The sequence below is a fragment of the Xenia sp. Carnegie-2017 genome, unplaced genomic scaffold (assembly GCF_021976095.1).
Source record: "Xenia sp. Carnegie-2017 unplaced genomic scaffold, XeniaSp_v1 HiC_scaffold_25, whole genome shotgun sequence".
Lineage (NCBI taxonomy): Eukaryota > Metazoa > Cnidaria > Anthozoa > Malacalcyonacea > Xeniidae > Xenia > Xenia sp. Carnegie-2017.
In genome coordinates, this window is record NW_025813488.1 from 218149 (window position 1) to 242470 (window position 24322).

The following is a 24322-nucleotide window of genomic DNA, read 5'->3' on the forward strand; positions in this document are numbered from 1 at the left end:
TTTCCTTTAAAACATATCAAAGTCTTTAAGGATATTCAATTATTGATAACGAGATGACAACCATTTAGTATTTCAAGCACTATCAAAATCGATGAAAATGACAATCGCTCTGTAAAAAGTAGAAATGCGAGTTAAAGACTCAATATTTTTTATGAAACTGGATATTCAAGTTTCTTTTTTCTTCGGAAAGACATATCTTTATACCCACTGAAATGACAAAAAAAGACAAAGACTGTCTGACACCGTTTGAAATTTTACCTTCCGATGTGAGAAAATTTTTGCTTGAATATTTTCTCGTCATATTTTCTTATTGTATTGTCTTTTTAGCATACAGTGTAATTTTCAGTTGGCTTTTCCTCGTTACAAGTTGTAAGTTACAACGAACTCACTGTAGTAAAGTTTCAGCTGTAAAAAAATCCTTTAGCGAAGAGTTGGCCTCGTGTGTTGTTTGTCGTGATGTTGCTTATATGTTTATTCTTTTGTAATTTGTATTCAAATTTATATTGGCCGTGAAAGTTTGGCAATCAGGGGAATGAAACTGACGTACAAACCCCGTGAATATTTGACTTTGAAGGACTGGAACTGATCTACAAACCGCGCAAGAGACTAGGACTTAGGCTTCAATTTTATATCCATAAAATGTATTGTCGTTATCATTCCAGATATATATTATATATATATGGAGTTCACTGCTTTCGCCACGGCCTGGATCCGCGCCTGTTTAGGCTGGCATTTTATTTCCAAGTTAGCAGTTTTTAAAGTAAATGGTTTGAACCTGGGAGTATCGTTATATGTTTGTATATGATGATTGTCCAGGTTAATAAAGTCCTGAGAAGGACTGTTTTTGTTGTTGTTGATTTTTTTTTGACTCTGAAGATGACTACCGCTAAGGTTGTCGAAACGTCAGTTAACAACAACAAAAACAGTCCTTCTCAGGACTTTATTAACCTGGACGATCATCATATAGAAACATATTAGCAGTTTTGCAAAACAATCCGTCACGCAAATAAAACAGTCCACGCGAGATACACGCGAAGCGGCAAATCAGCTTCTAAGTGGCTTCAAACAAGTCTAGGTTTGTTTATAATGAGTTAGCCTTCCATTTGTTGTAGAGTTCATTGTTTGGAACTGAGATTTTTATCACCATGGAAACAGACATCACCGCACTCTATAGATATTTCGAATACATATACATATTATGCATATTATACATATTGCGAATATATATTATACATATTGCGATGGATAATGTCGCCATTTTGAATCGAATGCCGCTTGTTTGGAACTGAGATTTTTATCACCATGGAAACGGACGTCACCGCACTCTATACATACAATACAATGACGTAAGAACCAGATAACAAATACGGCTAACCTGACGTTTACTCCTCATTTGACTCTGAAGATGACTACCCCTAAAGGTTGTCGAAACGTCAGTCAACAACAACAAAAACAGTCCTTCTCAGGACTATACCAACCTGGACGATCGACATTTACAAACATGTAACAATACTCCCGGGTTCAAACCATTACTCTCCGTAGGTTGAGCCATAAAAGTGTCATCTTTCCTCGTAAAAGCATCTTCGACTCGATCAGTGAAAGATGCCATTCTTCTCATTAATATTGTTGGTTTTGAAGCTCAAGATAAAACCTCGGCTATCAACAATCTCAAATCTGTGCTGAATTTTGCACAACACCGCTTAAACATTTCAGCAAAAACGGCGGTTCGTTATTCAACACAACGGCAATAAACCAACCAAGAGACAGATTTTAGTCTCCAAATTCAGCACAATTTTAGGCGTGCTAACTCTGTGCGGGTTAGCTATGGGTATTTCTCCCGCAAGTGAATTATAAGTCTTTTTAGCCACTTGATCCCTTAATCCCATGCTTAATCCAGGTGTTGGAAACAATAACATTGCTCAGTGAATGCACGTTGTTGCACAAATTTCTCATAATACTATCCCTAACCCTGACAATAGTTTATTTTTCTAATGCTTTCGTTGTGAGGACACAAAAAATTTAATTGATTTTAGGATAAAGAATTCATGATCATTATCCACACAACGATACAAACTACACCATACCGAGACGAGATTCGAACCGGCAAATGACGCATAGAAAATTACTCTTGGTCCTTTCGATCAAACGAGCTTCGTTCTACCCCATTGAGCTCTATAATAACTGGAGGGGAAAAGGGGCCTGGGCCTCGTGGTCAAAAACATGGCGGTAATGGCGGATTTTGGTTGTCAAAACTTCCACTTTGAGAAAAATTTTTAACATTCGCTCCCTCCCGAAACAGATCTCTATTACTGCTCATAGTAATGACAACCAGCGAAAACAACCACGATACCGTAAGCATAAAATATTGAAAATAATGCTTCAGGTTTTTGTGAAATAGACACACACATTTAAATGAAGTAAATCTACTGTAAAATAGCGTATATGTTTTCAAGTAATGCTTTAGCTATATTAGAAATAAATATCAAACGGCAATCTTTACACTGTCAATGTGTTGTTAAGCTTTAATGCATAATCCCATGCGCAATACTTGTGTTTTTGACTGTTTGTGAACAGCTTGGTGCAACTGTCTTTCTTGAATAGATGGAAAATCTTAGTTAAAATGTCCAAAAGGAGTTAGAAAAGTTAGCTTACCCTACGACTTAAGTCGACTGGAAATATATTATAAGTAGGTATGTAATTTTTTTGAGTTTTTTTTGGTAGGATTGATTCTGGGTGTCTTATAAAGTATTATGATATTCTGATAAATCTACTGAGAACTTATGAGGAAAATATCTTGAACTAGGAGAGCAAAAGAACGAAATTCAGAAATTCTATAATCATGTTGCTGGTTCTGTTTTGAGCCAAGATATTAGAAACTGGATTGTTATTGACAACCATGGATCTACTACTGAACAGAACTACATTAATTTCCCATTGAAAATACTATTTCTTAAATCAAAGTGCATTGGTTTCTCTGACATAACACTTTTCTTATTGCTGCATGAAGGCAAACCTGTTTAAATAATTATAATGTAGGTGAAGATATTTAGCATGTTGTATAATTGTTATTATACAGACATTATTTATAATATTGTGGCTTTGCGTAATGTATGTCAAGAACTTATTAATTCTCAAAAATGCTAACCTTCTTGCACTACTTTTCTTTTGTGTCCTTACAAATTACAGTTACCTATACTAATTTTTTCTAGGTTCAAACAACTTGACAAATTTTTGAATTTCACATTATGTCTTTGAATTTTTCTTTTTGTCTTTTGGTAAAAATATCAGTGAATGACTTAAAAATCAAGTTTATCTAAAATAGTATTTTGTACAAAGTAACTATACATAATTGGAAAAGTCTCATGTTGAAGACAGATGTCGCTTCTTTTACTAGATTGCTACTCTTATTCTTTTAAATGATATCGTAATTGTTCAAAAGACATAAAAAGTTCTTTGCCATCAATTTTTGCTTCTTCCACATTCAACTTCATTGCAACCAATGCATCTTATGTGAATTTTTAATCACCTGGAATTGAAAAACATATGGACTTTGTCAGATGATGCAGTACTGTATTTAATGTTTCATGCATGTCATGATAAGCTTTTCTTGAGCAAATATTTCAAGGTAGGAGCAAAATTTGGCACATCATTGAACAAAGCAGTTTTTATCTTGATTTTGACGTACTAACCTGTTTACTACACTGTGTAACAAACAATTCATTTACAGAAACACCAGATGGCATTTATAAAACTTTTAGCATAAAGCAAACCTTTACACACCATCATCATGATTATCCATAATCTGTCAAATTGTCCAGGCTAGCTGTTTAATACAGGTATTTTTTATTGTACGACATGTACCAAAGAGCTCATTAATTAATCCTGCACTGCATTTGATTTCAATACAGCTCTGTCCTTAATATTTGCTTAATATTTTCAGAAAAATATCATGAAAAAATCCTCCATTTCAACTCAGTTGAAACAAGGAGTTTTAAGATAGGCATATCTCGATAAGAACTGGTTGCTTTGCCTCGTCTAGCAAGCGACTAAGTAAAGAACAAATAAGACTGGACATACATAACTTAAATTTTAACCTAGGAGGAAAAACATTCACAAAATATATACCATCACACTTCAAGTATTGACTTAAAACAAAATACTGAACACTTTAAATGGTAAACAATCTTACGTTGCTTACCGGTGTCATGAAATGTTTCCTTTTCTGGCATTACTTCAGCATCCGTATACCAAACAAGTTTGCAGCATGTTTTAAAAATAAAATTTCTAAAAGTTTTTGTGCTTGGCATTGATATTTTATATAATCGCAACTGTGGTTGTCAAATCCGGGTGGGCGAAAAAAATTTTATTTTATGAGCCCGCGTCTTTCCGCTGACTTTGACAACCAAAATCCGCCATGTTTTTGACCACGCGGCCGCGCGCTGATAATTTATAGTAATTTTGTTGACGTTTCCCCTCCAGTTATTATAGAACTCAATGTTCTACCCCCTGCAAATTGTTTTTATTTTCCACTAAGGGCATTTAAAATTTGATTAATTCTTTCCGCTGTTGTGCAGAATTTAACTACGTCACGTGCTGAATGTGACGTAGTTTCAATCCGCCCCTGAGCCTAAATGTTTTATTTTTTTCAAAACCGTTAGCAAAATTTGGTTATTAATGTGTTAAGATGCTTTGTGGACGTTCCAAGACATGTTTTGTATACGCTGTATTATATAAAACGCTGTATTATATAAAACATAAAAGGGAGAACTTGCTTCGAAATATGAATTTCTCATTTGTCGTCGAAAGACCAAAAATTTAAGACAAAACTGATAACAGGTAGTCTGTATCTTTGAATGCTGTGCAAAATACACACAATACACTTAATATAACATGTTTCATAACAATTTTATTGCTTTCAAAGTTAGACTTGCTTTGTAAGAATTTCACATGCTCTTTTTATAATGTGTGAAAGTGATGATTTGAAATTTTGAATTGTGGGTGATTGTTGGTTCTTTTCATTTACTTCTCCCACTTCTTAAGAACTGGTGGAAGATGTGACATGCATCTTTATTTGTGTATTGAGCATTTTATCAGCAAGTTCATGCTTATAAATAAATAGCCAAGTGTACAACACGACAAATATTGCTAATATAACCTGCTCTAAATAAATGCTAAAAAGCAACCCTCATCCTCAGTGGTTTGAACCAGGGTTTTAAAATGATTATAAAGCAAGCAAAGCTATATCATGTATCAAAATTTTATAGTATATCATATTGAATATAAAATTAGTTTTTTCTTGTAATACAGATAATGATAAATGTATATGTAATATATTAAATTTTAGGATGTGTGTTTAAAATGTTTGGTCATATATTTGGAAAATATATGATGATTCTATAATATTAGACTAATAATCTTTTTCATACTTGTATTACAGTACAATTTTTACTTAAGTGTTTCAAAAGTTATGAATATGGAGTGTAAATTGTGTTTTTGTCTTTTTTTTAAGGGGGTATTGACCCTTTTGACTCTTTAATGGTGCAATTAATAATAACACAATAACATGGCATAACAGTTTTTTTAAAACGAACTCAAAATATTTTTTTGCTAACTTTTTGAAATATTTTGCAAAGTGTTTTTCTTTTTGTATACGCTCTGAACTTTCAAAAAGGACTGGGGCGAGCTAATTTTGCTCGGAAACACAAAATTACCGAAAAACAGCGTTTTTTGCCCTGACAGCTTCATTTTCAAAGATTCAAACAATATTATAAGGATAGACAAGTGTGTTTTACATCCTTCTAATGAAAAAAATGAGGGGTGTCAGTTTCGTATTCAAGTTATAAGGCATGTTTTCACGTGCCAAAACAAAGTTCGCCTTTCATCCTTCTAAAAATAAGCTTAAACATGCACAAATGTCGTTCAAACTTGTTTTATATTAAAGTCCAAACATTGTTTAAGGTTTTTAGACATTAAGCTGGCTCGAAGACCACTGTTTTTTGCAAAAAAACCGGCAATTTCGAAGCGATTATTTCGCCTCCGTATCCTCAATGGCGGCGATCATGCAGGCTTCAAAGATGGCGTCCAAGTTAGCCTTCCAGTTGTTATGGAGTTCATTGGTTCCAAACAAGCGCCATTCGATTCAAAATGGCGACATTATCCATCGCTTCGCTTTTTTCTTTCTTCTTAGAAAAAAAGAAATCTATAAAAAAGGGGGAAAACCACTTTAAGTCAGATCACATTGAAGCATTTACTTACCAGCAGAGTGTTTTACGAGGAGAAGTACAGGCAAGCATGAAACAAAAGGTTTATAAAGTGACGGTGAATGCCAAATATCAAGATTAAGTTTTAGACTGTTTTTGTTGCCCAAATGAACACGAGGGCGTGACTTTCTCTAGTAGTGAAATAACAAAAGGCTTCTTAATGAACAATTTGTTTTAAAAAATAATGATACTCGTCGGTTTTCAGTCCTCAAATTGACCTACCACTACTAGTTCGGTGTGAGGGAGTTGTGGTAACAGGCTATACATATATTTGCATTTTTATTAATAAACACAAGGATAACATGGTATTATTTAAAAGACATTGAAAAATGGTTCATCATTTAATGTTGTTTTCCCGGGGGGAAGGGAAATTCCCATATAAAAGTGATGGGATGCTCATGGGAAATGTTCAGAAAGACCCCTCAAGGGTAACTGTGGGCAGTACTTGCTTTTATTTTTATCCCCAAAAAGACATTCATTTTAAAACATATGTCAAAACTTTTTTTAACTTCTGTTCTCCTAAACATGATAAATTAATTCTCGCAGTGATCTAATTTGACACCCTATGTACACCCAGGCTGTACCAGATGATAAATATTGTAATCCCTAGGAGGTAAAATCATCCCTTTACTGTTATATTAGAATGCCCCCCCCCCACCCCCACCCCTCTAGTTGTATTTTCTTCTAAGTAAGCCTCAGTCTACAAATTATTTTATTTCTATTTGAACAACAATAATTATTAAAAACTGTCCAATGTAGTTGGATTGTTGACAAACTGCACGGATTATAATTATTTAGCACTAGAGGTTAATTTCTGCATGATTTAATTGACGCGTAATTTGATGCGTAATATTCATTGGGACTCAAAGGATTTTAATATATAAGTGCAGCTTACAGTTACCACATGCTAACCTGAGCGAAAGCTTAATAATTGTATTGCTTTGATTATATCTGCTAACCTGAAGTAAAATCAATGTAGATCGTGAGGACCCGGCAAAGAAGTGAGTTTATGTATTTACGTTTGGTATACTGTTACAGAGCACATTTGTTATTCATACTATATCATTATTTACTAGATCGAATAAAAATTATTTACTTATAATCTATATGATTCCGACTCACGTATCTATCGGACTGCTAAACTGAGAATCCAGTAGTCTTCAAGCATAAAACTACTCAAAAACCATATCTTCACATCACTCTTTGATGAGAGGAAATTGCAAATTTTCAAGTGCCGCCCATAACTGAAACAAAATGTCAGCATAGCAGCACAAATACACAAAGGAATGAAGCCTAAAATTTTGAAGTCTTTCAGCCTAGCATTGGCTCTTTCGACATGAATCCATGTTTAGCTATGGCTTTTGCTTTCTTGACCTCACTCTCTGTGAAAGTTCCATTATTCAGAAAAGGTGGGATATTGACACAGACACCATGTGGTAGAACATCCTAGATAAGGAAACCCTTGTCCGCCAGAATCATATCTCCAGCTGTCAAGTGATTAAGGAGTCTAGACTGTTGCACAATGACCTTGTCTGAAATAGAACATGGATACAGCCGACTGACATAAGTAATGACTCCATTTGGTGCAACACCAACTATTACCTTAAAGGAATTCATTCCTCTGTATGATGAATAGGTCGCATTTTGCTGACTCATCATTCAAGGTGCAGCAACCTCAATATCTGTGCAGTCTATAACAATCCAACAGGATTCAAATTGCCTGAAAGAGGAGGGTGCAGAGATCTTGTTTTTTCCCCGGAATGGAATCGACGTCATTAGATCGTCAACAAAATTTCATGCAAAACATGAGTGAATGTTATAACAATGTTAGAAATTGTGGCCACACTACAATGAAACTATTGGGCTAGGTGAAGCTGTGTGTAGTTCTGTCGTACTTTCATTAAAGTGAAAAAAATTTGATCCTCAAAATTGATGGATTATACCTTCCAAAACACAATGAAGCACTCAGATTTAAGGTTTTGGATACGGAAATACAAAGCGACCGTTAAAAGGACAACTAGCTGAAGCTTTTATAATTCAGTATTCGATGATTCTCCCTCATGTCCTAATGTCAACTCTTCACTTGAATAGAGTCCGTAAATCTCACTTAAAATCACGTAATTCATCAAATTTTCCCGATTAAGGAATTCTTTTTGAATATCAGTTCATGCTTATGAGTCGAATCCATCTCTTGTACTCGTCGTTCTGCTTTGTAGCGCTTGGAAAAGGAAAGAACTTGCAAGTGTTGCCCTCCGACGAATGGCCACATGTAGGAGCAAAACAGTAAGCCATTTTGCCCGTTTGACCCGCGTCCTTTACACTTCTTAAACAAAAGTTGATCCCTTGGATGACCCTTTAACCTTTCCTGTTTTTTTTTACTGTCTTTTGTGGGATTACACTGGATAATTAAAGCTTTAGACATTCAAAACAAAGGAAGCGTGTCGAAGCGCTCGCATAAGCTCTTTTGTTTAGAACTGCATTTTTTAGCGCCGTAACGTGACGTCACACTTAAGGACTCTATTGTCATTGTGAATTAGTGTGAAGTGAAATATTTTTATTTTTAGTTGTGATGTGTGATTTAGGTGTGATGTTTTTAGTTGTAATGTGTGGGTGTCAATTGTGTATTGTCATTGTGAGTTAGTGTGAAGAGTAATGTTCTATGTTGATCATTTGTTTGTATTGTGAATAAGTCGTTTGTAAGGTGCCGATAATTGCTGTGATCTGTTCAGGGGGGTTTGCTCCAAGTTGGTATACCAACTTTCTAATGTGAGCCGTTGTCTATAGTCAGTACTATAAGTAATGCATTTTGCCGAGTCCCAGTCAATGTTGTGCTTTGTGATTCGGTGATGTACGGCAATGTGATTAGTTTTGTCTTGTTTCTTAGTAGCTCGTTTGTGTTCAGTAAGTCTTATATTTAAGTTCCTGCCAGTTTCCCCGATATAGGAGGCGTGGCAGTTGGAGCAGTTTATTTTGTAAACTGCACCTTGTCGCTCGTTGGGTTGTTCTTTGTCCTTTATGTTCGTTAGCACTTTTCGTAACGTTGTGATTGGTTTATGTGCGACACGTATGTTGTATGGTCGTAAGATACGCGAGATAGTCTCAGACGTACCTTTGATGTAAGGTATCGTTGCTGTTTTCACTGAGTTGTTCGTCTCATTGGGTTCGTTGGGTTTGTAAGTGTTGCGTTTGATAAAGTCAGAGTTATAGTTGTTTTTGTCAAAAACACGTTTGAGATAGTTGTTTTCGTTGTGTAGAGCGTCCGGTGAATCACATATGATTTGTGCACGTCTTGTTAATGTTCTGATTGTGGTGGCTTTGTGTGATGTAGGGTTGTAAGATGATTGGTCTAGTAGTCGTTCAATATGTGTTGGCTTGCGATAAACTGTTGTTCGTAAATTTTTATTGTCATGTTTTACCAAACAGTCGAGAAAAGGAAGAGTTTTCTTCGACATCTTTGGTAAATTGTATGTGACTGTTCTGTTTTTTGATGTAAAGCTTCCTCTCATTACTACGAAATATTTTGACTTTGTGAGGCGTGAAAAAAACACAATTTCAACACCCATCGTCAAGGCTGACCATCAATGGGATTTTAAACATGTGAAGCACTTGTGTGGACAGGGCAAACTTTATGTACGTTTAAATGTTGAAAAAGAAATTCTTTTTGATGATAAACAAGGGGAAAGCTCTGATAAAGTTGCTGACAATAAAGGTGGTTGTTATGTCTCAGATCATGTTTTAAATGATAGAATATATAAAGTTTCCTCACCCAACCCACGGCAGCAACCTAACTTATCTCAAGCACCTATTCAAATTCAGCAACCTAATTTATCTAGGCAATCCAAAACATTCCAGCCACCTAGTTTTTCTCAATCATCTCAATCTTGACGGGCATTAAGCTCACTCCAGGCACCTAATCTTTCTGAAACACCTAACCCACTACAGGTATCTAATATATCCCAGGTGTGTAACATGTCACAGCCAGTTGTCATTAATATTGAAGAGAAGAAGCTTCAACCTCAGCTGGACGTGCAGTCTTTGATGAGATGCTATGCAACCTTACAGCAATTCTTTCGGAGGAAGATCCCGATACAATAGGAGAAATGTTTGTGAGGTATGATGATGCATATCTTACAGCACAAGCTCTTACTGACAGGAAAAGCAATAGGACCTTGGAGAGCAATGCTGATGAGTCAGTTGCAGAAGTGCTCACTCATCTTAGGAAAGGAATGGAAAGTGAAGGCCGTGCAGAAAAGTTAAAAGTTTATGAAGAAGATGTAGCTGTTGACTTTTTCCAGCAATATAAGAGCAGCAGTTTTAATCCAAAGATTCCAATAAAAGTCCAGTTAAACTGTCAACCACCCATTGACCCTGGAGGTTTATTGAGGCAAACATTCTCCACTATTTTTGAGATGCTTGCAAGAAATGGTTTTCGTGGGTTAAGGCCATTTACTGGTCCTTCTTATCGACTAACACCAGTTTATAGTAGTGAGTGTATATTAACTGGCATTTTTAAACAATTGGAAGAATGATTAGCCACAGTATGGTTCAAAATGGTCCTGGGTTTCCCTATCTCGCCCTGCATTTTACTTATATATTGCAAGTGGAAAGCTAGAAGATGCTGTCACTTAAGTGTCAGTTGTTGATATTGCAGATCCTGACCTTGTAAGATCATGAAATGGCACCCAACGTGGGGCCGGTAAGTAGGTATACGACGGTTTTCTAGAACAGCTTCATTCGAAAACCAAAGAAATGTCTAAGGATAATATTGAACGACTTCGCGCCAAAAGATGCGGTTATCGTGGCGTGTGTACAAGGCTTGTAAAAGAAGCACTCGAGCTTCTGGATGCCACTGAAGTAGACATCGAACGATGTAATGTCATCGCTGAACAACTCGAGAGCAAGATGAAGATCTTAGACGAAATAAACGATGAAATCATTGGGATATGCGATGTAACGGATATTGAACACGAAATTGAAGGAGCAGCCGCCGTCTCGGATAGAATTCTAAACACCAGACGTAAAATCGAAGCAGCAAGAAAATCGGAGATTTGTCAAGAAACTATAAAAAAAGGCAAAGTCCTACACCACAAGTCGAACAGATTCCTTTAGTGGTAGAAACTGCAAGCACGAGTAACACAACGATAAGCAACGATGAGAATAACACGAATACGAATGCGGTTAATACGAACACGATTGCGGTTAATGCGAACACGAATGCAGTTAATACGAACACGAATACGGTCCATACGAACACGAATGCTATTGATACGATTACGAATGAAGTGATTAATACGAATTCTACGATTTTGAATGCCCCTATCAGAACAACACCAGCTATAATGATGCCAAAGCTTCCCAAACTTCAATTCAGTGGAAGGATCACAGAATGGAACGCCTTTTGGGACTTATACAATGCTACGATTCACAGCAACGAGAGTATGTCTAAGGTAAACAAATTCAATTACCTATTCTCATTACTTGAAGGTAGTGCAGCTAGTTCGATAAAGGGACTTACCTAAACATTCGCAAATTATGACGCAGCAATTGCGATTCTGCAAGATAGATTTGGTCGAACCCAACAGGTCATTGCCGCACATATGGATCAAATCCTACAAATATCTGCATGTTCTGAAAATCGTACTGGGCAATTGAGATATGTTTTCGATCAAATAAGTGTTCAAGTGCGAGGACTTGATTCGCTTGGGGTATCTGCAAACCAGTACGGTAGTCTGCTAATACCAATTATTATGTCCAAACTACCGAGTGAAATAAGAATGTAGGTCGCACGGAAAGCTACTGGTGATGTTTGGCAAATTGAAGAGTTGCTCAAAACCATACAGTTTGAAGTTGAGGCACGTGAAATGAGCGAGTCATCGCGCTCGATTGAAAAACCCCAGAACAAAGATAAGCCCAACAAGCCATCGACATCTGGAACATTTATAGTGACAAAAAATGATAAAGACGGTGCCTGTAGCTTCAAGGTTAAATGTGTATACTGTCAAGGATCACATTATTCAGCATCTTGTGAAGAGGTAAAGGGAAGGGAAGCCCGAGTTAAAATTCTAAGGGACTCCAACCGTTGCTTTATTTGTTTGAAAAAGGGACACCAAGCAAGCAAGTGTATCGTCACAAGAAAATGTTGACATTGTTCCGGAAGGCATCACCAATCTATTTGCAGCAATCCTGCTACCAACAGTAAGGGTGTCCAAAGTGAGAATGCAATTAATAACACCAATCCACAGAAAGTATCAGAAGGTGTAAACTCTCCAACCACAACAGCTGTCACACGAACTGTCAAGGGAAGTGTTCTTTTGCAGACGGCCAGAGCTCTCGTATCAAATGGATCAAAATCGGTTCCAGCACGAATTCTCTTTGACACTGGAAGCCAAAGGTCTTACATTCGAAGGTCACTTCAAGGTCGGTTAAGGTTAAATTCAATTGGTAAGGAGACACTTCAATTAAATACCTTTGGCCAAAGCAAGAGTAAACGAGAAAGCTGCGAAGTGTTCCAGGTGAGCATTGCAAGCAAGAGTGGAGGTGAGGTAGTAGAGATTAAAGCAATCGCATTTCCAACAATGTGTGCACCACTTCCTACAAGGATAAATATAGACGAATATCCACATCTCCATGGTTTAGAACTTGCAGACTTTGATTCTTCCGATAACAATGGTAGCTGTGATTCAATCGACATCTTGATAGGAGCTGATCATTACTGGGACGTAGTCACAGGTGATGTCGTACGAGGAGAAAATGTTCCAACAGCGATAAGCAGCAAATTGGGATGGCTTTTGTCTGGATGGTCATCACAAAAATCAGACGGACATACTCTGAACAGCCTCATTTTAGCAGCCGACTGCCTTGATAATTCTACTGTCGTAACCGATAGGGATGAGTTAAAAATATCATTGAAGCGTTTTGGGGAAACTGAGAGCGTTGGCATTGACTCCTTTGACTTAGAGAACTCACCCGAGGAACAAGATTTTGTGCGAAATATTCGATTCACTGGAGCACGCTACGAAGTTGGTCTGCCGTGGAAAAATGATCATGTGCAAATTGATGACGATTACGAACTCTGTCATAGTAGATTGAGATCATTGCATCGAAAACTGCTTAAGGATCCACAAAATCTTGAAGAATACAATAATGGTATTACTGAACAATTGGCAGCAGGAATAGTCGAAAGGGTTCCGGCATCTGATAAGGATCGTGGTAAAATTCACTATCTTCCCCATCATTGTGTCATACGAAAGGATAAGGTTACTACGAAGCTACGCGTTGTATATGATAGATCTACTACGACGAACTTGCGTAACTTTTCACTAAACGATTGCTTACTGACCGCGCCGAACCTCATTCCACAAATCTTTCATTTGCTCGTCAAATTTCGACAAAACAAGATTGGGCTAGTTTCTGACATTGAGAAAGCATTCTGAATGATTGGAATTGACAAGGAAGATAGAGACATGCTTCGTTTTTTGTGGCTAAGGGATGCTAGGGATTCTCATTTAGAAGTATTAAAGCTAAGGTTTTGTCGATTGGTTTTTGGTCTACGACCTTCGCCAGCAATTCTAGGAGCTTTTATCAACCATCATTTGAAGACACACGAGAAGCAGGAGCCAGAAACTGTTGAACACTTGAAAAATTCTCTGTATGTCGATGATTTTGTGTCCGGTGCTGAAACCGATGAAACCGCTTTGCAAATATACAAGGGAACAAAGCAGTTGATGGCCAAGGTTGGATTCAACTTGCGAAAATGGAACTCGAATACCAGTAACTTAGTGAAGTCTATCGAAGCGTTAGAAGGTAACAAGAATTTGAGCTTGATTAGTGACAAGTCAAGCGTTACTCAAGATGATCAGTCCTTAACAAAGTCGACAATTGCAAACGAGTCACTGCTCACGGAGCCCACTCAAGTCAAAGTACTAGGAATGGTGTGGGATACGGTGGAGGTCACATTTCTATTCAATTTGACTGAAATAATCGAGTACGCCAATTCATTACCTGTCACAAAGCGATCGTTGTTGAAATGGTCATCTAAAATCTTCGATACCTTTGGATTCTTGTCTCCTTTTACGATAAGGCTGAAGATTCTGTTTCAAATCATGTGCTTGGATAGACTGGGGTAGGACTGTGAGCTGCATGGCAATCTACGTGAACAGTGGAACGTTTTATTGTCAGAGTTAAGGTTTCTAAATGATGTTCGTGTACCCAGGTGCTATTATCTACCCCAACCGAAATACTTTACTACACAAGTTCATGGATTCAGTGATGCATCTGAAAGTGCAATTGGTGATGTTGTCTATGTAAGAACAGCCTATGAGAATGGTACCATCGATGTGAAATTAATCGCTTCAAAGACAAAGGTCGCACCAGTGAAAAAGCAAACGATTCCCCAATTAGAGCTGGTGGCAGTGACTGTACTAGCAAAGTTAGTAGAGTCTTTGTTAAAGGCACTCAAGTGGAGTCTGGAAGTTTTTTATTGGGTTGACTCGATGACAGCACTTCACTGGATACGAAGCTGCGGTGCCATGGGAGACTGAAAAATTCATCGCTGAATCTGGAGAGCAAAAATCCTGTATTGCTTCCAAAGGAATCAAGATTTGTGGAGTTATTACTATGCGAGGTTCACCACAATGTGAAGCACAGCGGGATTCGTGGTACACTAACAACCATTAGAGAGCATTTTTGGATAATCCGTGGTCGAGAAGCAGTAAAGAAAATCGTCAGGAATTGTGTCGTTTGTCGTAAAGCCGAAGGTCTTCCTTATGGGGGAACGCTTCCTCCAGATCTTCCTGTTAGAAGAGTGTCGGATGATCCCCCTTTCACAAACGTAGGTTTGGACTTTGCCGGACCGTTGTTCGTACGAGAGAGTTGCGAAAGGAATAATTTGTCGGATAATTCAACAAAGGTGTATATTCTATTGTTTACGTGTGCGTCTACTAGAGCCATTCATCTGGAGCTCACTCCTTCCTTAAGCGTTTCAGCCTTTTTCCGCGCGTTCCGCAGATACGCTAGTCGACGACGAGCACTGCCAGCTCTTCTTATATCCGATAATGCTAAGACTTTTCGAGCTGCATGCTTAGAAATTCGCAAGTTATGTCGTTCTGAGGAAGTGTTACGCTATCTTGCAAACCATCAGATTACATGGCAATTTATCGTCGAAAAGGCCCCTTGGTGGGGAGGCTTCTGAGAACGTTTGATTCGAAGCGTGAAACGTTTGTTGCGAAAGGTAGTTGGTAGAACGAATCTAACCTACGACGAGTTGCATACTATTGTGGTTGAAATCGAGGGCGTAATAAATGCACGACCCCTAACCTACGTGTACGACGATGAAGAAGCTTTATCTCTTCCGCTAAGCCTGTCGCACCTGGTGTATTGAAGGCGAATAACGACCATGCCAAACAGTGAGCACTTTGAAATTCAGAGCACCTATCAATCTTTGACGAGAAAGGCGAAACATCACGAAAATTTGCTGCAACGTTTTACTTTTCAATGGAGAAACGAGTATCTTTTAGCCTTACGAGAGCAATACACTTCAAAATCAAGAGCTAATCAAAATCCCGAAATAGCAGTTGTAGATATCGTCATTATTCGCAACGATCAAACAAAACGTATTATTTGGAAGGTGGCGAAAGTTGAACAATTGTTACAAGGTGGCGATGGAATTACACGAGCTGCACAAGTCAGAGTCCTTCGTGGAGACTCTAGTTGCACTTGTTGCGACGTTCACTCTCATTCACACTTGTTGCGACGTTCTATCAGGCAACTTATTCCAATTGAGGTTCATCAGGAAGAAGACAGTAACGAAAGAGTAGAGAGCGATAAGAACGGCGAAGAAGAACAAGTGCTTCGTCCAACTGATCGACCACAACTCAGCGCGGGAATAGCAGGACAATTGTGAAGATTGCAGAATACAAACAAGTTCTAAACAACTGTGCATTCTTAGATAAAAATAGTTTTGTTTTTTTTGTTTTGTTTGTTGACAACATTTTATTATGTCAACCCTGGGGAGTGTAAGAAACATTAGACTAATAATTATAAATGCACAATAGAAAAGAAAAACATGTCAATCATACTTCAGTAAAATATACATATCGAAGGCGAAGACATCTTGTTTATTCGGTCAAAAAAGATTTGTGAGTATATATTTCGAAAGATCATGAAAATCTACAAATACTATCCATGTCTCTACCTCCCCTTCCGTGTCGTTTTCTGTTTCGCCTTCTATTTCAACATCTTCATCTGTTACTCTTTGTAGCTCTGTTACAACCTCTCTCACAGTTAGTAGCGCTGTTTCGACATTCATTCCTATACGCAAAGATTTTCATCTTAATACGATTTCTGCGACTTTCGAATCTCCCTTCCTCCCTGCTGCTACCAATACCAATACAAATGTCTTCACTGATTCTTTTAGCACTAACACCACTCTGGCCTCTTCCAGTGTATGTACCTCCATCGGCATTTCTTCATCTGTTTCAACCTCTTCTTCCTTTTCCTCAAGCTCCTTCGCCGCTACAACATCTGTGTCAACCATATCTAAAACGATGGCTGCATCTGTCTCTACAGCAACTTCTAGCACAAGTCAGAAATAGGTGTTAGCATTAGAATGGTTGATTTTTTAGGTTCTTAGAAGTTATCAGGTTGTCGCAAAACAAGTTCGATCTTTTGTTTATTAATTTTGTCATCAACGTTGAACACATTCTACAATAATAGACATGATCAAACACACATGACTACTTTCAGCTTTAAAATGTTAAAACTTATTTGGTTCTTTGGCAGCCCGTACATGCCGATGATGCGTATCAATATTTCTTCTGTCATAAATAGTGATTAACGAAGCAAATGGCAATGTCTTGAATTTAAATTGTTTCATGTATAATTAGGAAATGTTGTAGTGTGTGGTTTGGGATGTGTCTTAGGAATGTCGAAGGTGCATAACCGACCCGTGACTCCCGGCTACCTATCTGTCTTTTTTACTAGTGTGGTACCGGGCAAAACAGTTGCTCCACCATTGCCTGGTCCATTCTACGAAGATGTCGTAAGAACTGGCGAGTCTTACATTTGGCCAGTTGACAGAATGTTTGTTGCTGGACCAGATGATTTTATTCACAATATATAACTTCGTAAATCTTCCGCACTTTTTTTCTTTATGGATTTTATTGATTTTGTAAAGAAACTTCCTTGTATATGTATATTATATTAAATTTTCTATTTTTGTGCCTGATCTTCCAGTGGAAATATTTTTGTTTGATATCATTGTATTATAAAAAGAACAGATTTTATATTATGCGCGTAATATCACGTAAGAAGTCCAAATAAAAAATTTCCGAGTCGTGAAATAAGACATTTATAACTACTTTGAACTTCACACTTTTTGTACTGCAGAGGATTTTCTTGTAAGTTATTTCTTAAATTTTTCACACGGTATATCAATGAATGAAAAATAGTGATTTTGATGAAAGAAAAGTGTAGGGTAAGGCAGCGTGCTAAAACGTTTATCCACTGTTTTATAACAGTGGAATGAACATGAGCGGAAAGACTTTACTTTCTTTTACTAAGATGTTTACAAGAATAAAGACGTGGAATTTTTATTCAATTCTTCATATGTTCTTCTTTGAGCTAAATACTTTTTAAGTTTACGTTTATGCCGATGCTTATGTCATGTCCTTTAGAAATCAGCCAATAGTGAAATATTTAATGCCTGATGATATTATTGTGCAGATTTCACTGTTACAATTTACGTTAAATTTCCAAAAACAATAAGTTGAATGCTAGTTGCAACATAGATATATAGTTTATAACCAAATGAAATGAGATGCACTTTCTCACGTAAAAATTGACGTATGAAAAATATCTGTAGTCGCAGCCTAGTGACAGAGCATTGGAAAATACAACAATAGATTAAATGCTAAATATATGTTCTATTTCATAGATCATACACTCATTCTTTCATAAATGCATTAAAAAATATTCCAAAATAAATAGATAAGAAAATAAAATTTGCGATATGCTTAGAACAACTAGAGCTCATTTATTATCTAAAATATTTATGTAATACACGTACGCGGTTTTATTCAAGTGTTGTTCACCTATTAATCCCAAAAATAAGATGATTTAAAATTCTTTCTATGGAGAGGAAAAATAAATTCTGAAAAAAAGCGTCAACTGTTGCGTGAAAAAACACTAAGACGCTAACAGCCAACGAATTATATTCCAGGTGTGTCAAAAAAGTAGACTCTTGGAAAAATTTCTCTAAAATAAGACGCGCATGAGTATTTTAACGTTCTCTGGTACAGCTGGTAATGATTTATTTGCAAATTTGAATAAAGTACAACATGAGATTAAGAAGCCAATTCCAAAGGTAAGTGAAATACGAAAAAGCAAAAAAAATTCAAGTGCTATAAAGATCTTGCGTTGGCCAGCGCTTGCCTCAAATTGCTTGCAATTAAGATAGCTTGCACAACCTCCTCCATATTTTGAATGAAGATAATTAAATTGTCTTTTCAATGAAAATTTTTCGTGCGCAAGGCCTGTTTTAAAGGACTTTTACCAGCAGATATTTCACTGCTATAACATTTTGCAATTTTGAAACTTTCATTTCCAGCTGTATCTCTGTACCGCGCGCGTCTTGTTACGAAGAACTTTTTACCATAATATACTTTTTTTGATACACTCTTACTATACAAACGATATATAGGCAATACACGTTATATAGGCTATGCACACTATACACACTACATACACTGTGTAGGCAATACACGTTAAATAGGCTATGCACACTATACACACTATATACACTGAAGAACTCTTCGGCGGCACCTTTCAACGAAGAAACTCCAATTTGTTGTTCTATATAAACAATAAAAAATATTAATTTATCTACGTAATTACTAAGCACTCCATACAATACTGTATAACTATATATTTTCCGGGGGTAAAATGAATTGTTAAAAATAACAATTGCCAAACATAAAAATTTGAGCCAGGCCAAGAATTATTTAATATAGTTTCGTTTTAAATGATGTTTGAACAAAATCAACCAAAAGTACAGAAATGTACAATACTAAACCATGTTTCTAAAAAATATTTGAAAGTAAACAATGTTACCTCTCGCAAATTGTTGAACTTCTTCTTTCCACTGCATTATCGAGTCGTCCAAGTCTGAATCCTGGACATTAAGTTCGCTTCTTAACTTTACAAAATCGTCCCTGGCAGATGAAAGTTGCCTTTCGGTCTTCGAAATTACCTTGCCTTGCCTTGCGTCATCCAATGGCAGATGGCTCAGGTGAAACATGAACGTATTCCAAGTGCCAGCATTGGCGATCGGTCAACAAGCCAGTTTCTTCCTCAATGATGTTCTTGAGGGTGACAAATGGGCGCCCAATTCTTCTTTTTGCTGAGGGTGTCCATAGGAGTAGCCTACCAGCGGGCTCTTCATGACGACTAACATGGCCCGCAAGAGTCAAACGCCGCTGACGAACCGTTTCAGACACACGAGGAAGCGTACCGTACAGAGATTTGTTGGTAGGACACGCCTATGACATATCTTGGCTTTTCCAAGATATGTCATAGGCGTGTCTAAGCATTCTTGTTTTTGTGCCGTCCTGGCGCTTTTTACGTTTCACATTTAGCGTCCATGAATCTGACCCGTAGAGAAGTATGATTTCAATGCAAGCCTTGAACACTTTAGTCTTTGTTGCCTTCTTGATTGGAGACTTCCAAACTGCCTGAGAAGAATGCAGCGCACTCCATGCCAACGCTATTCTGACAGACATATCATGCTCAGTATCTGAATAACCGCCAAGGTACTTGAAGTCTTCAACACAGTCGTTTTTCGAGCCGTCCGATGCAAACAGGGGACACATTATGAAAAATAGTGAAAGGACACATTATGAAAAACAGTGAAAGGACACATTATGAAAAACAGTGAAAAAGAATTATATTAGCGAAGTAAACGTATTGGGTTCAAACAACACCTATACACAACTATGAACTGTAAATTCATTTCATATTATACACGTACGTAGCACACATTAGAATCATGGACTCACACTACTATAATTTTGAAAATATTGAAGACATATACAACGTGTAACCTTTTTCATTCGAATAACAAGTGATTTTGCCACATTTAAAATTTTTCGCTTGTTCCAACTCAGAAGATGTTCAGTAATGCATTCTTCTTAATACGTACAACCATTAATGTGCACATTAGTTCGTGGACTTAATCGACCAAAAACCCTGAGTGGATATGCAGATCAGAAAATAATACTCACCGGAGGTCGTCATATTTTTAGTAGTCGAGCCAAGTCTTGACAAATACGAATTTATTTGCTCAACTTCTTCGCCAGCAGTTGCTGCCGCACCACTTTGCCATCTTCCGCTCCAAATAACCTAAAAAGTGTGAAAAGAATCATCCATTCAAGACAACCCATTTCAGATTTACGTAACTACGGTTTAGTTACGTGAAATACAGTATTATTACTTCGTCTCATCACATCTTTAATAGGGCATTATTGTCGGCGTATGTGGTATTTAGCTTACGAGTTATTGGGTAAACAATCATATCCTACGTATGTAACGTACCTGACATGACCAACTGTGTGATTTCCCATGCATTATAGACAGTGTTGGTGCAATATTTCTTAAAGCATTTTAATTTTCTTCCGATGTAACATGTAGAGCCCAAGGCCAATATTTGCATATAATATCTTCTCGCATATATTTAACTTTATGTGGTTGTAAAAAATTCATATGCAAGTAGTGAGCATAGCCATAAATCTCTCCTCTGAACATGTTCAAAGTAGCTTGAGCAATCGAGTGCCTGCATCCAGCAACTTCAAGTCCAGTCTCGTCTTGGTTTTTCTTTGATTTGGAGACCATTTTTGCAGCTTTCAAATGGGTGTCACCACAAGAATTATCTTCATTTTATAAAAAATGCTTTAACCTAATAATAGATTACTATCTTTCAATCCTACTTCATAATACATTACCTGAATTGACTTTGAACCAAGACTTTTTAAATGAGAGTCCACAAAACTGTTGTTTGCAATCAATACATCACGATAATAACACTGGACTGGACCCTTGTGGTAAAAGTAAGTTATCAATTTAGAACACAAGCACTCATAAACCCAACAATGCAGGTAAAGAATCAAACATGAGCAGTAGGTCTTTTTCTTGGATTTGTTAAAGTTGGTTCAATTTATTAAAACATAAAAATATCTGAATTGTTTACAAAGGGTAATTCCATTTTTGCAAGTTTGAGAATTTGCCATCCAATATTACAAGCCTTGGTACTTTGCAGAATCTGTACACTTTTTGATTTCCATCAACATGACATGAATGTTGATCAATGTTAAAAGGAGGGCAATTTTTCCATGTCTGCTCATGAAGAAGGTCAATTTCATGTTGGCAATAGCTCCATTCAGCAAACGATTTTCTGAATGTGACTGGATTGATAATATTTTCCTAGTGAAACCAGTTCCACATCAAAGCATAGCACAATTATATACTATTTGTTGATTATGCAAAACCCAACTGTACTAAATATAGTTCTCATACTTCAAACATACACATTATATGAAGCCTACAAAAATTGACATGTGCTTGTTACAAATTTTAAACTAATTTAAAATTCAATAGTATGTACATTGTACTTACCAATGCTGAAAATCTTTCCATCAGATGAAATGGACTGTGTAGGCTTGATATATTGAAAATAACCATCCAACCACACTTCTCAATCACGGAGAGGATTGTTCTCATGGACATCATTATCACATTCTCTACAAATATATCTCAACACACCACATTGTCTGCATCGCAGTACAGCTTCATTTTCATTACATGTACAACACTTCATAGCAGATAAAGGAGGAGCAAATGATGACACAGTGACATTGAATATTTTTCCCCTCATACTTTCCCAATTTTCTTCTTGATTTTCCATTCTTTTTTGCCAAGCAGATGGCCCAGTATCCACTTCTCCAATAACCAACTGAGAGCTTTCAAGAATAGCTTCAAGATCTAAAATGAAAATGAAATGATTTTATGACATAAAGCTTTTTCCTTTTCTATTTTTTTTCTACAATATGATACAAGAGTAGATTGAAGTCTTAAAAGCACAGTCACATGTGTATAAAAATATAAAAAACTATGTATAGATGCAGTGGCTTGGACAGCACAAAAGTTTTGCTTCTGTTATGTAAAGTTGAGATGTAAGAAGTATGATCAACAACCTCTTTTAGTAACAGTCATCACATAACATTTCCTGTGGAACATCATGTAAATCTGACGATGTTGTAGGCATTTCCTCATCTATGATAGTGATAACAACAAGTAACATAAAAATGTAACATACAAGTTACACAAAAATCTAAAATGCTTCTATTTCTTTGATAAAAGTATTATTTCTACAGCACACACCTCTTTGTGTATTTCTATTTCTCGAAGTGCTTTGCTTGGCTTATGAATAATCCGTTCACCACCTTCGCTTCTTTGAAGAACTATATCTCTACTGGCATTTTTCTTCTTAATAGTTTTCTACCACGAACACCTTGATGTGTAATAGCATTAACATTGCTTATTGCAGACAGCAGCTGCTCATCAATCGTTGGTTTACTCAGCCTACTGCGTTTATGAGACATGTGTTTGCATAAATAAGAGGTGAAACCCCGATGTGTTTAATACTTCATACAAAATACTGATACAGCCATACAGGGTAATGTAGAATATCTTCGCTCCTATAACAAAACAAAATGGCGCGCGTTAAGTTTTTTATTTTTAATTTCGGCAACTGGCAAAGGAGCCACTCATGTCACCAGGCCTGTTGTTTGAATAGACGTTTCAAATTGACTTATAGAGTCAATTTGAGGGTATTTTCACAATTAGCGTGTAGAGTTAATTTATAACGAACCAAAGTTTGTCGTCAAAGTTTGGTAACGAACCAAAGTTTGTCGTCAAAGGCAGGGACATTTTAAATATTCGTATTGTTGACAAAACATATCTGGGGTAAAATACAGTCCAATCTTTTTTTGAATCGTCATCCAGCATCCCCCGCACAATAACACGCTAAGGTTGTCCGACCGATGTGAATGATCCTATGAGCTCGTTTTATGGTAATGATGCCTTCCTTAAATTGTTGTGCAAAAAGGAAAGAGATCGCAACACATTTGTGCAGTTTGGTACTGAATTTGAAGATGTTGAAGCTATTCCAGAAAACCTGGATTCACAGACATGCCTGCTTGTGCTATGGATGACAAACAGATGTGCTCTCGATGTACTGCATGCTCAAACATTGAAACTGTAAATGTAAAACAGGTTGTTCAAACTTAAGGTGCTCCCGTAAAAAAACAAACTACCCATGAAGATGACTAGGGATAGCGATATGGAGAAGGAAAATTAAGTCTTAAAACTTTAAAAAATTATTCGTGCGAGTGAGGCATGAGTGATTCGTAGATTTACTTACTATTTATTTTGCTCCAATACCTAGTTTAGTTTAGACAGCTCTTTACCTGATAATATAATCAACTCTATGAACAAAATTTGATACGTTATGCTTCTTTTGAAATTTGATACTATTTCTCGGCAATATTAGTCTTTTTCTGCATACATGCGTTTGCTTATACGCCGACAGTTTTTGAGTACGTCGTGTAACTTCGAGTAAGATTGGTCAAAGATGGTGCTAAACCTAAAAAACAGTAAACTTTGGCCTCACATTATGAAAAAACATCGCGTTTTAGCTTGTGAAAACAAAGATATTTGAAACTAACGCATTCAACTCTACTGATCCCTGATGGAATATTTAAGCATCACGATGGGGCTGATGTAATTTGATTTATATAGCAACATCTTGGCCAAACGGACAACGACCTGTATTTGTTTATTACACTATACCTGAACAGAAGCGATCAAACATGCACCAAAAGTTTTCTTAATATTGGTATTTTTTCACGTGGGTGGAAAAAAGAGTAAAATTTGGTCAAAGTTGCACTTTAATTTATGCCTGTCAGTGTAAGGAGCAAAGGTCGTCAAATGAAAAACGAGACTGCGTTACGCAG

General features: G+C 36.8%; 1 long non-coding RNA gene and 2 pseudogenes across 2 annotated transcripts; 1 reads left to right on the forward strand and 2 right to left on the reverse strand.

The window, feature by feature from the left end:
• Window positions 1-7247: 7247 nt before the first annotated feature.
• Window positions 7248-8036, reverse strand: LOC124453383 (annotated as a pseudogene).
• Window positions 8037-8065: 29 nt separating this feature from the next.
• On the forward strand, window positions 8066-10934 carry LOC124453384 (annotated as a pseudogene).
• Window positions 10935-18161: 7227 nt separating this feature from the next.
• On the reverse strand, window positions 18162-23016 carry LOC124453582. 2 transcript variants are annotated; one of them, XR_006951144.1, is made up of 7 exons: window positions 22689-23016; window positions 22502-22580; window positions 21924-22289; window positions 21254-21346; window positions 20847-21181; window positions 19368-20654; window positions 18162-19109 (listed from the first exon to the last, which is right to left on the reverse strand). It is a non-coding gene; the product is annotated as an uncharacterized LOC124453582 (long non-coding RNA). The 2 variants fall into 2 exon arrangements; XR_006951145.1 differs by lacking the exon at window positions 22502-22580 and having other exon boundaries at window positions 18272-19109.
• Between the last annotated feature and the right edge of the window lie 1306 nt (window positions 23017-24322).